Here is a 14501-nt window from a genome sequence, read left to right on the forward strand (position 1 = left end):
ACCAGGAATTTAGTAGACACTATTAAGAATCTAAAATGGTAGCACAAATAGAACTGGTGATGTTCTAGCCTCATGGATCCGGTTGTCTTGGTCTCTGCTATTTTGTTAGTTTTATTTTGGGGTAGTTGGTGATAGTTCATGAGGTAGTTGATTCTTGTGTTTTTTTTTTCCAGTTTGGACTAAGTATGTTTCTATCTTCTTCACAGTAAGACCTCCGGTTCCTCTCTCCCCTCCCCGAGAACAATTCTGTTCAATGTTGACGAGAAGCACCGTGCCATGGATGTGAAAGAGAGGAAACCTTACCGATCCTTGACCAGGCGGTGCGACACAGAGCGTCGATATACCAGCAACTTGGCTGACAGTGATGAAAGCAAAATGCAACCCAAGTCTTACAGCTCCAGCGAGACGTTGAAAGCTTACGACCAAGACTCAAGGCTGTCCTACAGCAATCGAGTGAAGGAAATGGTCCATCAGGAGGTCGATGAGTTTTGCCGAACTGGTGAGTGCCACAATAAATACTTGTACTAAATATTTATGAACGTATACCATTTTCACTAAATCAGACCAGAGGAAGTCATGGCAGTACCTTCTCATTGATATCCATGCATGGATCACCAACTGAGACCATGATGATTTTGGGATCACCACAGGCACAGAAAGAGGTGGCTGGTGGGATATATATATATTCATTGGGAACTCAGGAGTGCCAATGAGCCTTTCTGACTTGGTCAGGGTATTTAGATTTAGGGCAAGGGCCACATACCGAATCTTTTCCCCAGCTCAAGGAAAGCCTTATTACATCTCTGGTGGCACATTCAGACTTCTGCTAGACCTACATGTCTTCTCATTGTGTTTCGGGTCTTTGGATCCTGGATCATTAAGAGCTGCATACTATAAATATGTTCCCAAGTAATACTGCCATACACCCCCAAAGTAATATAGCCATAAACAATCCAGGTAACAGTGGCATAAATAATAGTACCTTTCTGTGCCCAAAAAACAGTGCCACATGGTACTCGACATAATACTGTAAACACAGTGCCCAAGTAAAAGAACCTTCCAATCCCCTCTTAAGGTGGTTTAACCAACCACAGGATAGGGGACAAGTAATTGATCTGACCTCTGGATCCCCCATTAATCCTGAGAACAGGTTCCCATTACCCCACCTAGATGGAATGACAGATTGAGCATGACCATGGTCATTACATTCATTTATTCTGCCGGTGATAGCCAAGTACAGCATTTCCAACAGACCCTCAGAACATTAATGGTGCGGCTGGGCACATGCAGGTGATCGAAACCCCCATTCTTGAAATCGGTGGGGGTGCCAATGGTTAGATGCCCACCGATCCGTTAGTTATCCCCGTCAGCACTTTAGTGGCGCACATGACCATGTCCATACCGTCCGGAAGTAAACAACCTTTCCTTCTCCATCCTCTTCTCTTCCCATCACTCTGGTACAAGTTGATCTTGGTCTCATCTGTCCATAGGATGTTGTTCCAGAACTGTGAAGGCTTTTTAGATGTCGTTTGCCAAACTCTAATTTGGCTTTCCTGTTTTTGAGGCTCACCAATGGTTTACATCTTGTGGTGAACCCTCTGTATTCACTCTGGTGAAGTCTTCTCTTGATTGTTGACTTTGACACACATACACCTACCTCCTGGAGAGTGTTCTTGATCTGGCCAACTGTTGTGAATGGTGTTTTCTTCACCAGGGAAAGAATTCTTCGGTCATCCACCACAGTTGTTTTCCGTGGTCTTCCGGGTCTTTTGGTGTTGCTGAGCTCACCGGTGCGTTCCTTCTTTATAAGAATGTTCCAAACAGTTGTTTTGGCCACGCCTAATGTTTTTGCTATCTCTCTGATGGGTTTGTTGCGTTTTTTTCAGCCTAATGATGGCTTGCTTCACTGATAGTGACAGCTCTTTGCATCTCATCTTGAGAGTTGACAGCAACAGATTCCAAATGCAAATAGCAGACTGGAAATAAACTCTGGACCTTTTATCTGCTCATTGTAATTGGGATAATGAGGGAATAACACACACCTGGTCATGGGACAGCTGAGAAGCCAATTGTCCCATTACTTTTGGTCCCTTAACCACCTCCGGACCGCCTAACGCAGGATCGCGTTCCGGAGGTGGCAGCGCTGCGCACAGTCACGCATATACGCGTCATCTCGCGAGACGCGAGATTTCCTGTGAACGCGCGCACACAGGCGCGCGCGCTCACAGGAACGGAAGGTAAGAGAGTTGATCTCCAGCCTGCCAGCGGCGATCGTTCGCTGGCAGGCTGGAGATGTGTTTTTTTTAACCCCTAACAGGTATATTAGACGCTGTTTTGATAACAGCGTCTAATATACCTGCTACCTGGTCCTCTGGTGGTCCCCTTTGTTTGGATCGACCACCAGAGGACACAGGTAGCTCAGTAAAGTAGCACCAAGCACCACTACACTACACTACACCCCCCCCCCCATCACTTATTAACCCCTTATTAGCCCCTGATCACCCCTAATCACCCCTGATCACCCCATATAGACTCCCTGATCACCCCCCTGTCATTGATTACCCCCCTGTCATTGATCAACCCCCTGTAAAGCTCCATTCAGACGTCCGCATGATTTTTACGGATCCACTGATAGATGGATCGGATCCGCAAAACGCATCCGGACGTCTGAATGAAGCCTTACAGGGGCATGATCAATGACTGTGGTGATCACCCCATATAGACTCCCTGATCACCCCCCTGTCATTGATTACCCCCCTGTCATTGATTACCCCCCTGTAAAGCTCCATTCAGATGTCCGCATGATTTTTACGGATGCACTGATACATGGATCGGATCCGCAAAACGCATCCGGTCGTCTGAATGAAGCCTTACAGGGGCATGATCAATGACTGTGGTGATCACCCCCCTGTCATTGATTACCCCCCTGTAAAGCTCCATTCAGATGTCCGCATGATTTTTACGGATGCACTGATAGATGGATCGGATCCGCAAAACGCATCCGGACGTCTGAATGAAGCCTTACAGGGGCATGATCAATGACTGTGGTGATCACCCCATATAGACTCCCTGATCACCCCCCTGTCATTGATTACCCCCCTGTCATTGATTACCCCCCTGTAAAGCTCCATTCAGATGTCCGCATGATTTTTACGGATGCACTGATAGATGGATCGGATCCGCAAAACGCATCCGGACGTCTGAATGAAGCCTTACAGGGGCATGATCAATGACTGTGGTGATCACCCCATATAGACTCCCTGATCACCCCCCTGTAAAGCTCCATTCAGATGTCCGCATGATTTTTACGGATGCACTGATACATGGATCGGATCCGCAAAACGCATCCGGTCGTCTGAATGAAGCCTTACAGGGGCATGATCAATGACTGTGGTGATCACCCCCCTGTCATTGATTACCCCCCTGTAAAGCTCCATTCAGATGTCCGCATGATTTTTACGGATGCACTGATAGATGGATCGGATCCGCAAAACGCATCCGGACGTCTGAATGAAGCCTTACAGGGGCATGATCAATGACTGTGGTGATCACCCCATATAGACTCCCTGATCACCCCCCTGTCATTGATTACCCCCCTGTAAAGCTCCATTCAGATGTCCGCATGATTTTTACGGATGCACTGATAGATGGATCGGATCCGCAAAACTCATCCGGACGTCTGAATGAAGCCTTACACGGGCGTGATCAATGACTGTGGTTATCACCCCATATAGACTCCCTGATCACCCCCCTGTCATTGATCACCCCCCTGTCATTGATCACCCCCCTGTCATTGATCACCCCCCTGTCATTGATCACCCCCCTGTCATTTAGCACCCCTCTGTAAGGCTCCATTCAGATATTTTTTTGGCCCAAGTTAGCAGAATTTTTTTTTTTTTTTCTTACAAAGTCTCATATTCCACTAACTTGTGTCAAAAAATTAAATCTCACATGAACTCACCATACCCCTCACGGAATCCAAATGCGTAAAATTTTTTTAGACATTTATATTCCAGACTTCTTCTCACGCTTTAGGGCCCCTAGAATGCCAGGGCAGTATAAATACCCCACATGTGACCCCATTTCGGAAAGAAGACACCCCCAGGTATTCCGTGAGGGGCATATTGAGTCCATGAAAGATTGAAATTTTTGTCCCAAGTTAGCGGAACGGGAGACTTTGTGAGAAAAAAATTAAAAATATCAATTTCCGCTAACTTGTGCCAAAAAAAAAAAATTTCTATGAACTCGCCATGCCCCTCATTGAATACCTTGGGGTGTCTTCTTTCCAAAATGGGGTCACATGTGGGGTATTTATACTGCCCTGGCATTCTAGGGGCCCCAAAGCGTGAGAAGAAGTCTGGTATCCAAATGTCTAAAAATGCCCTCCTAAAAGGAATTTGGGCACCTTTGCGCATCTAGGCTGCAAAAAAGTGTCACACATCTGGTATCGCCGTACTCAGGAGAAGTTGGGGAATGTGTTTTGGGGTGTCATTTTACATATACCCATGCTGGGTGAGAGAAATATCTTGGTCAAATGCCAACTTTGTATAAAAAAATGGGAAAAGTTGTCTTTTGCCAAGATATTTCTCTCACCCAGCATGGGTATATGTAAAATGACACCCCAAAACACATTCCCCAACTTCTCCTGAATACGGCGATACCACATGTGTGACACTTTTTTGCAGCCTAGGTGGGCAAAGGGGCCCATATTCCAAAGAGCACCTTTAGGATTTCACAGGTCATTTACCTACTTACCACACATTAGGGCCCCTGGAAAATGCCAGGGCAGTATAACTACCCCACAAGTGACCCCATTTTGGAAAGAAGACACCCCAAGGTATTCCGTGAGGGGCATGGCGAGTTCCTAGAATTTTTTATTTTTTGTCACAAGTTAGTGGAAAATGCTTATTTTTTTTTTTTTTTCATACAAAGTCTCATATTCCACTAACTTGTGACAAAAAATAAAAACTTCCATGAACTCACTTTGCCCATCAGCGAATACCTTGGGGTCTCTTCTTTCCAAAATGGGGTCACTTGTGGGGTAGTTATACTGCCCTGGCATTCTAGGGGCCCAAATGTGTGGTAAGGAGTTTGAAATCAAATTCTGTAAAAAATGACCTGTGAAATCCGAAAGGTGCTCTTTTGAATATGGGCCCCTTTGCCCACCTCGGCTGCAAAAAAGTGTCACACATCTGGTATCTCCGTAATCGGGAGAAGTTGGGGAATGTGTTTTGGGGTGTCATTTTACATATACCCATGCTGGGTGAGAGAAATATCTTGGCAAAAGACAACTTTTCCCATTTTTTTATACAAAGTTGGCATTTGACCAAGATATTTATCTCACCCAGCATGGGTATATGTAAAAAGACACCCCAAAACACATTCCTCAACTTCTCCTGAATACAGAGATACCAGATGTGTGACACTTTTTTGCAGCCTAGGTGGGCAAAGGGGCCCACATTCCAAAGAGCACCTTTCGGATTTCACAGGTCATTTACCTACTTACCACACATTTGGGCCCCTAGAATGCCAGGGCAGTATAACTACCCCACAAGTGACCCCATTTTGGAAAGAAGAGACCCCAAGGTATTCGCTGATGGGCATAGTGAGTTCATGGAAGTTTTTATTTTTTGTCACAAGTTTGTGGAATATGAGACTTTGTATGAAAAAAAAAAAAAAAAAAAATCATCATTTTCCACTAACTTGTGACAAAAAATAAAAAATTCTAGGAACTCGCCATGCCCCTCACGGAATACCTTGGGGTGTCTTCTTTCCAAAATGGGGTCACTTGTGGGGTAGTTATACTGCCCTGGTATTCTAGGGGCCCAAATGTGTGGTAAGGAGTTTGAAATCAAATTCAGGAAAAAATGAGGAGTGAAATCCGAAAGGTGCTCTTTGGAATATGGGCCCCTTTGCCCACCTAGGCTGCAAAAAAGTGTCACACATCTGGTATCCCCGTACTCAGGAGAAGTTGAGGAATGTGTTTTGGGGTGTCTTTTTACATATACCCATGCTGGGTGAGATAAATATCTTGGTCAAATGACAACTTTGTATAAAAAAATGGGAAAAGTTGTCTTTTGCCAAGATATTTCTCTCACCCAGCATGGGTATATATAAAATGACACCCCAAAACACATTCCCCACCTTCTCCTGAGTACGGAGATACCAGATGTGTGACACTTTTTTGCAGCCTAGGTGGGCAAAGGGGCCCATATTCCAAAGAGCACCTTTCGGATTTCACAGGTCATTTTTTACAGAATTTGATTTCAAACTCCTTACCACACATTTGGGCCCCTAGAATTCCAGGGCAGTATAACTACCCCACAAGTGACCCCATTTTGGAAAGAAGAGACCCCAAGGTATTCGCTGATGGGCATAGTGAGTTCATAGAAGTTTTTATTTTTTGTCACAAGTTAGTGGAATATGAGACTTTGTAAGGAAAAAAAAAAAAAAAAAAAAAAAAAATCATCATTTTCCGCTAACTTGTGACAAAAAATAAAAAGTTCTATGAACTCACTATGCCCATCAGCGAATACCTTAGGGTGTGTACTTTCAGAAATGGGGTCATTTGTGGGGTGTTTGTACTGTCTGGGCATTGTAGAACCTCAGGAAACATGACAGGTGCTCAGAAAGTCAGAGCTGCTTCAAAAAGCGGAAATTCACATTTTTGTACCATAGTTTGTAAACGCTATAACTTTTACCCAAACCATTTTTTTTTTACCCAAACATTTTTTTTTTATCAAAGACATGTAGAACTATAAATTTAGAGCAAAATTTCTATATGGATGTCGTTTTTTTTGCAAAATTTTACAACTGAAAGTGAAAAATGTCATTTTTTTGCAAAAAAATCGTTAAATTTCGATTAATAACAAAAAAAGTAAAAATGTCAGCAGCAATGAAATACCACCAAATGAAAGCTCTATTAGTGAGAAGAAAAGGAGGTAAAATTCATTTGGGTGGTAAGTTGCATGACCGAGCAATAAACGGTGAAAGTAGTGTAGGTCAGAAGTGTAAAAAGTGGCCTGGTCTTTCAGGGTGTTTAAGCACTGGGGGCTGAGGTGGTTAACAAGTGGGAAGCACATATGCAAACTGTTGTAATTCCTGCACCGTTCACCTGATTTGGATGTAAATACCTCAAATTAAAGCTGACAGTCTGCAGGTAAAGCCCATCTTGTTTGTTTCATTTAAAATCCATTGTGGTGGTGTATAGAGCCAAAAATGTTAGAATAGTGTCGATGTCCCAATATTTATGGACCTGACTGTATCTGACATTGATGGCATATCCTAGCAATATGCCACCAATGTCTCGGATGAGACATTCTTTAACATCAAAACTGGTGTCGAGCGAATCGTGGATGGACTTCGATCCAAATTTCAGGATAAATTCAATTCGCCGCGAAGCCGAATTTCCTTGCGCTTTGAGGTAGTGAATCGATTTCATCTGAAATAGTGTAAAAAACTTTAAAAAAAAAAACAAAAACATGCTTACCTGATCCATTTGCTCGTGACGGGCCGGCCGCCGCCATCTTGCTTGAAGATCTCGCACGAAATCCCGTGTGCGATGGCGTCACCACACCGGCTGGCGTGATGACATTATCTCAGGCCATGCAAGATTTCACACCAGATCTTCAAGCAAGATGGCGGCCGGCCAGCAATTAGATCAGGTATTGTTTTTTTTTCATTTTACACTCTGTTATTTATATCAGACATGATCGTAACATCTGAGGGGTACAATGATGGGGGGCAGCGCAATGGCCGCTCCCTGTCATTGCACCCACTACATACAAAGAAATGCGCTTTGTGATAAAGTAATTTGTCACAAAGCTAATTCTTTTGTAAAATTCGGCAAAGCAGCCAAATCGACTTTTCCAATAATTCATCATCTCTAATCAAATCAAAATATATGAGAATCTGTTTTGGATTTAAAGTGACAGTACTAATATACATATATATATATGAATACAGACTGTATATAGAGTTACAGTTCTTAGAAGCTCCAGCTCGTAAGAAGCCGTATCGTAATTCGTAAGAAGCCGTATTGTGCTTGAAATGGCTTTTTCTAGATGAAAACACACTTCACATCTTTAGGGACCGAGTCGGCTGCACACATCCCTTAATGTAATTGCAAATGTCTAATTTAGCAGTAAAGGGCTAATGAATTGCATTTTCCTGAACCTTATTAAGCGCAGTTATTGATAAAACAGATGGGGCGGTGTACACAGCAGCTTTGCTGGAGGTAGAAAAGGTCAGGAAGCGTTGCTTTAATCTCTTCTCAGCCATCACAAGCTTGTCGTTACAAATGAGTCAGGTTTAAGTGATCGCATTCGCAACGTACGGCCCGGAGGAGAAGACAAGTGACGAGGCGAGAGGCCTGCAGATCATTCACCCTCCTCTCTGCCCTTAAAGGGATTGTCTCATCATGGACAATGGGGGAAAATCGCTACGATATGCCCCCATTGTCTTATAGGTGCGGGTCCGCACTTATATCGAGAACGGAGCCCCGCAAGTGAAGGAGGGCGCACTGCGCATGCGCAGCCGCCCTCCATTCATTTTCTAGGGGGCCGGCGAAAATAGCCCAGCGATGGCTCGGCTATTTCCGTCGGACCCATAGAAATGAATGGGAGCGGGGGCCGCGCATGCGCGGTACGCTCTTATTCACTTCTATGGGGAGCTAGCTTGCAAGGCTCCATTCTCGATATATAAGACAATGGGGGCATATCCTAACGATATGCCCCCGTTGTCCATGACGTGACAACCCCTTTAACCTTTTCAGGACCCTGCAATTTTCCATTTTTGCACTTTCATTTTATATTCTTTCCCGGAGCCATAACATTTTTATTTTTCATTATAAAATAATAGCCGTATGAGGGTTTTTTTTTTTTTTTGCGGGACAAGTTGTAAATTTTTGAATGGCATCATTTACTATTGCATACAATGTAATGGTACATAATCTGGAAAAAATTTCCAAATGGGGGGGTGAATTGGGAAGAAAAACTATTCTGACAGTTTTATGGGGTTTTTTTTTTTTTTTACGTCATTCCCTATGCAGTAAAGCCTCATGCACACGACCGTTTTTTTTTTGCGGTCCGCAAAAACGGGTTCAGTTTTTCCGTGATCCGTGACCGTTTTTTCGTCCGTGGGTCTTCCTTGATTTTTGGAGGATCCACGGACATGAAAAAAAAGTCGTTTTGGTGTCCGCCTGGCCGTGCGGAGCCAAACGGATCCGTCCTGAATTACAATGCAAGTCAATGGGGACGGATCCGTTTGACGTTGACACAATATGGTGCAATTTCAAACGGATCTGTCCCCCATTGACTTTCAATGTAAACTCAGGAGTTAATATACCATAGGATCAGAGTTTTCTCCAATCCGATGGTATATTTTAACTTGAAGCATCCCCATCACCATGGGAACGCCTCTATGTTAGAATATACCATCGGATTTGAGTTACATCGTGAAACTCAGATCCGACAGTATATTCTAACACAGAGGCGTTCCCATGGTGATGGGGACGCTTCTAGTTAGAATATACGACAAACTTTGTACATGACTGCCCCCTGCTGCCTGGCAGCACCCGATCTCTTACAGGGGGCTGTGATCAGCACAATTAACCCTTCAGGTGCCGCACCTGAAGGGGTTAATTGTGCGTATCATAGCCCCCTGTAAGAGATCAGGGGCTGCCAGGCAGCAGGGGGCAGACCCCCCTCCCTCCCCAGTTTGAATATCATTGGTGGCCAGTGTGCGGCCCCCCCCGGCCCCCCCTCTATTGTAATATCATTGGTGGCCAGTGTGCAGCCCCCCCGGCCCGCCCTCTATTGTAATATCATTGGTGGCCAGTGTGCGGCCTCCGTCGGCCCCCCTCCCCCCCCCCCCCCTCTATTGTAATTTCATTGGTGGCCAGTGTGCGGCCAGTGTATTTCATCATTTCTCTGGTTCTCTTCTGACCCTTTGTTTATCTGCAATAACAACAATCTCTGCCCCTCCCCCTGCTCTGCGAAGTGAGTGAATAAAAGTGTTGCCCTGAGAAAAATGTCTGACTGCTGGGAAACTCAGCAGAATGTTGTATGTGTAGGACTACAAGTCCCAGCTGTACAATGACACTGCTGATACACACAGGATCTTTCCCCTACCTTTTCTTGTGCAATGCTCCTGTGCCCAGCATTTGTCTCCTCACTGCCTGCAACTACTCAGTAAAGCCTTCAGCCATGAGTCTATGCTGCTGAAGGGGTTAAGAAACCAGGGAGAAAGCAATAAGCAGCAGCCAGCAGTGCAGGGGAGTGTGGCCAGCACAGTGACATCTCCTGTACAGGCACATATCTGCTCTCTCAGGCTTGTGAAGGAAACATCATCAGAGCAGGGAGAGAGGCTGACATCACAGGTCATGTGACCCTCAGTGCAATGTGATAAAGCAGCAACTGCAGATAAAGTAAGTGAATTGTAAAGTCCTTACATTTGCCAAGTTAGAAACATACAAAGAACAAAAAAATAACTCAGACAACCCCTTTAATACCCCCCCCCCCCACCCCAATGCCCAGACCCTGACCATACTAGGGTACTTTCACACTAGCGTTTAAGTTTCCGGTATTGAGATCCGTCATAGCGGCTCAATACCGGAAAAAAATGCTTCAGTTTTGTCCCCATTCATTGTCAATGGGGACAAAGCTGAACAGAACGTAATGCTCCAAAATTAGGGATGAGCGAACCCGGTAAAGTTTAGGTTCGCCGGGTTCGGACGAACTTCAGGTTAAAGTTCGGGTTCGGGACCCGAATTTGACCCGAACCCGTACGACATTAAAGTCAATGGGTACCCAAAATTCACTTTATTTTCCACTTTAACATGGTTATAATGGAAAATAATAGCATTTTTAAGACAGAATGCTAAATAAAATGGCCATTGAGGGGTTAAAAATAATAAAAATTTGCTCACCCCATCCACTTCATCGCGCAGCCGGTATCCTCATCTTTCTTCTTTCTGCAGGACCTGCAAAAGGACCTGCGATGATGTCACTGCGCTCACCACGTTGTGAGCGCGGTGACGTCATCGCAGGTCTTTTTGCAGGTCCTACAGAAAGAAGAGGATACCGGCTGCTCGATCAAGTGGATGAGGTGAGTTTTTGTTATTATTTTTAACCCTCAATGGCCGTTTTATTTAGCATTCTGTCTTAAGAATGCTATTATTTTCCATTATAACCATGTTATATTGCCCCCAAAAAGCTGATTGGCAGCGGTGCCTCCCCCAGCGATCCTGAGGATATGCCATCATTAGTAAAAACCCTGGACATTCCCTGTAAGGGCTCATTCACACGAACGTGTGAAGCCCGTGCAAAAAGATAGAGCATGTTCTATCTTTTTGCGGTGCGGAGGCACAGAACGGAACCCCAGGAAGCACTCCGTAGTGTTCCGTTCCGTGCTTCCGTTCCGCATCTCCGGATTTGCGGACCCATCGAAGTGAATGGGTCCGCATTTGTGATGCGGAATGCACACGGAACGGTGCCCGTGTATTGCGGATCCGCAAATGCGGTCCGGGCAGCGCTCGTTCGTGTGAACGAGCCCTAACACATGACTGCAGGATCCGAGAACACGCCGCAGAGGAGCTGCATACGCAGACCGGGAGGAGAGTTTTAACCTAGTGGATTCATTCGTTTTGTCTTTGATCCGCTAGAGAAATAAAATGACTGCAAAAGTCTAGATACCCTTTAATTTTGGAAATTCCCTTCCCAGACTCCTGTTCATCTCGCAGAAGTGAAAACGAGAAAACAAAATGCCCGCGGGGCAGCGGTTATCAAGCCCGTTTACCGCTGTCTAAATCCATTTCCTAAATAACTAAGTCTGTATTAGTTTCTTCGGGGAAAAGGCAAGAAAAGTAGAAGCGCGGGAGCGGGGGCCTGATAGTCTGCGGTATTTATCATCTCCCACTTATTGACGACACTTGATTTTCCGCACTTTAAAAGGCTGCAAGTGGCCCGAGATATGAAAATCAATGCCCGTCACGCTGCCTGCTGCAAATACATTTGATTTCTAGTTAATTGTAGCAATGCGCGTCTTCATTATTTATGAGCCGCAGCTCTGGAGGAGATCGCTTTAGTCCAGGAATTGAGAAATGCGCTTTGACAGAGAGGGGCCAGCGTCGTGTTAACTCGCCGCTGACAGATCAGCCCTGCTATGTTGTCCTTACACTAATTGGGCAAGACGTGGGTATTACTTGGAAACGCCACAACCTCTTAAAGGCAACCTGACGTGATGAACAAGCTTGACTGTGTCCGCGAGCAATCCGATAGACGGTGGGAGGAAGTGAGAAGATTGATGTATGGTTTATTCGAAAAGATTCCGTATCGCTTGGAATATATTGATTTCCGTCCCGGAACTGTCGGAGGTTAGGGAGTCCAGTGGGCGGTCCTAATCTGTGATTGACAGCTAAGTCTGTATGCTCCTTCACACAGGGAAGACTGCCAATTATTAAAGGGGTAGGATACGACGTGGGCAGCGTGGTGGCTCAGTGGTTAGCACTGGTGCCTTGCCGCGCTGGGGTCCTAAGTTCTAACCTGCATGGAGTTTGTGTGTTCTCTCCGTGTTTGCCTTGGTTTTCTCCCACACTCCAAAGACATACTGAACTTGGATTTTGAGCCCCACTGGGGAGACCAAGAAATGATAATGTCTGTACAGCGCTGTATAAGAGAGGTAAACAAACGTGACAGGTTCCACCGCTAGGACCTACTCTTCTCTCAAGAACGGGACCCCAAAATGAATGGAGAGCAAGCCACCCATGCACACCTCCATTTACTGCTATGGGACTTTTGAAAGTAGCTGGCTAATTTTGGAAGTCCAGTAGAGCAGTCAGTGGGGGGGGGGGGGAGAATACTTCATTTACCGCTACGAGACTTCCAGAAATTTTCTGAAGTCCCCTAGCAGCAAATGAACAGCAAGCCTCGCATGCACGATCTGCTCTTCGTTCACTGTGGGGTACCAGAGATGGGACCTGCACCTATTGTACATTTATAGCATATCCTATCAGTATACAGTACCATCAAAATGCTAGATGGGAACACTCGTTTAAAGGGATTTTCCAGGACATAAAGGGGTTGTCTCTCACTTCAGCAAGTGGCTTGTATTATGTAGAGAAACTTAATACCAGGCACACACTAATGTATTGTGATTGTCCATATTGCCTCCTTTGCTGGCTGGATTCATTTTTCCATCACATTATACACAGCCCGTTTCCATGGTTATGACCACCCTGCAATCCAGCAGCGGCGGCCGTGCTTGCACACTATAGGAAAAAGCGACGGCCTCTCTGGTGGCCGGGACCGTGGGAGCGGACGTACTGTAGGCTGGTGCTTTTTCCTATAACATGCAAGCACGGCCACCGCTGATGGATTGCAGGGTGGTCATCACCATGGAAACGGGCAGTGTATAATGTGCTGGGAAAAAAATGAATCCAGCCAGCAAAGGAAGCAATATGGACAATCACAATACATTAGTAAGTGCCTTGTATTAACTTTCACTATTTACTGAGGTGACACAACTCCTTTTTAAAATGCTCAGGATAGGTCATCAATATCAGATCAGCGGGGGGGGGTCCGACTCTGGGCAGCTGTTTGAAAGAGGCGAATCCTTTTTCGTAGAACACCAAGCACAGCGCCATACATTGGTTAATGGCTGTACTTGGTATTACAGCTCTCTCCCATTCCCTTGAATGGAACTGAGCAGCAGGAAGGCCATGTCACCGATAAACGTGATGTCACAGGGTGAATACAAAGCCCCATTCGATAGATGACCAGCATGGAAGCTGGAAGTCGGACCCCCAGAGGTTGGATGTATATTTTTCCTCTCCATGATGAAATGAATTACATGTTTCCATTTAAATTTTTTGAAATTGTTTTTGTGCACGTGCTCGGCCTCCACATTGGAGGGGATTGGGGCGTCACATCATGTCATGTGCTGTGAGAGGTGCGCTGAGGTTTTGCTGAATAGTGACCCTGAGCAAATCCGGCCATCCAGTGATGTCGTCTTCAAGCATCTACTAGCCACTAAATGGAGTCTGCCACAGTGACTAGTTGCATAGCGGCTACAGGAAATGTCCGAGTGGTAAGACCGGGTTCACATTTGGATCAGAGGCGCCCCTGTAGCTATAGTGGGAGTAGGGAAAGCGGCTGCTTTGGGACCCAAACTTAGGCCTCATGCACACGACCGTTGTTCGGGTCCGCATCCGAGCTGCAGTGTTGGCGGCTCGGGTGCGGACCCATTCACTTCAATGGGGCCGCAAAAGATGCGGACAGCACTCTGTGTTCTGTCCGCATCCGTTGCTCCGTTCCGCAGCTCCGCAAAAAGAATAGAACATGTCCTATTCTTGTCCTTTTTCGCGGACAAGAATAGGCATTTCTACAATGGGCTGCCCGTTCCGCAAATTGCGGATGGCACACGGGGTGGCTTCCGTTTTTTGCGGACCGCAAAAAAAAAAAACTGAACGGTCGTGTGCATGAGGCCTTAGAAGGGGCCCAACC

The 14501-nt window shown here is 45.6% G+C and overlaps 1 long non-coding RNA gene across 1 annotated transcript in view; it reads left to right on the plus strand.

Annotated features, from left to right (window-relative positions):
• The first annotated feature begins 230 nt into the window (after positions 1-230).
• Positions 231-14501, plus strand: part of LOC120996479 — a 150795-nt gene continuing 136524 nt past the window's right edge. Inside the window, exon 1 of the long non-coding RNA XR_005777790.1 lies at positions 231-499. This is a non-coding gene — a long non-coding RNA (uncharacterized LOC120996479). The remainder of the gene's footprint in view (positions 500-14501) is intronic.

Source organism: Bufo bufo, chromosome 3 (assembly GCF_905171765.1).
Source record: "Bufo bufo chromosome 3, aBufBuf1.1, whole genome shotgun sequence".
In the NCBI taxonomy this organism is placed as follows: domain Eukaryota; kingdom Metazoa; phylum Chordata; class Amphibia; order Anura; family Bufonidae; genus Bufo; species Bufo bufo.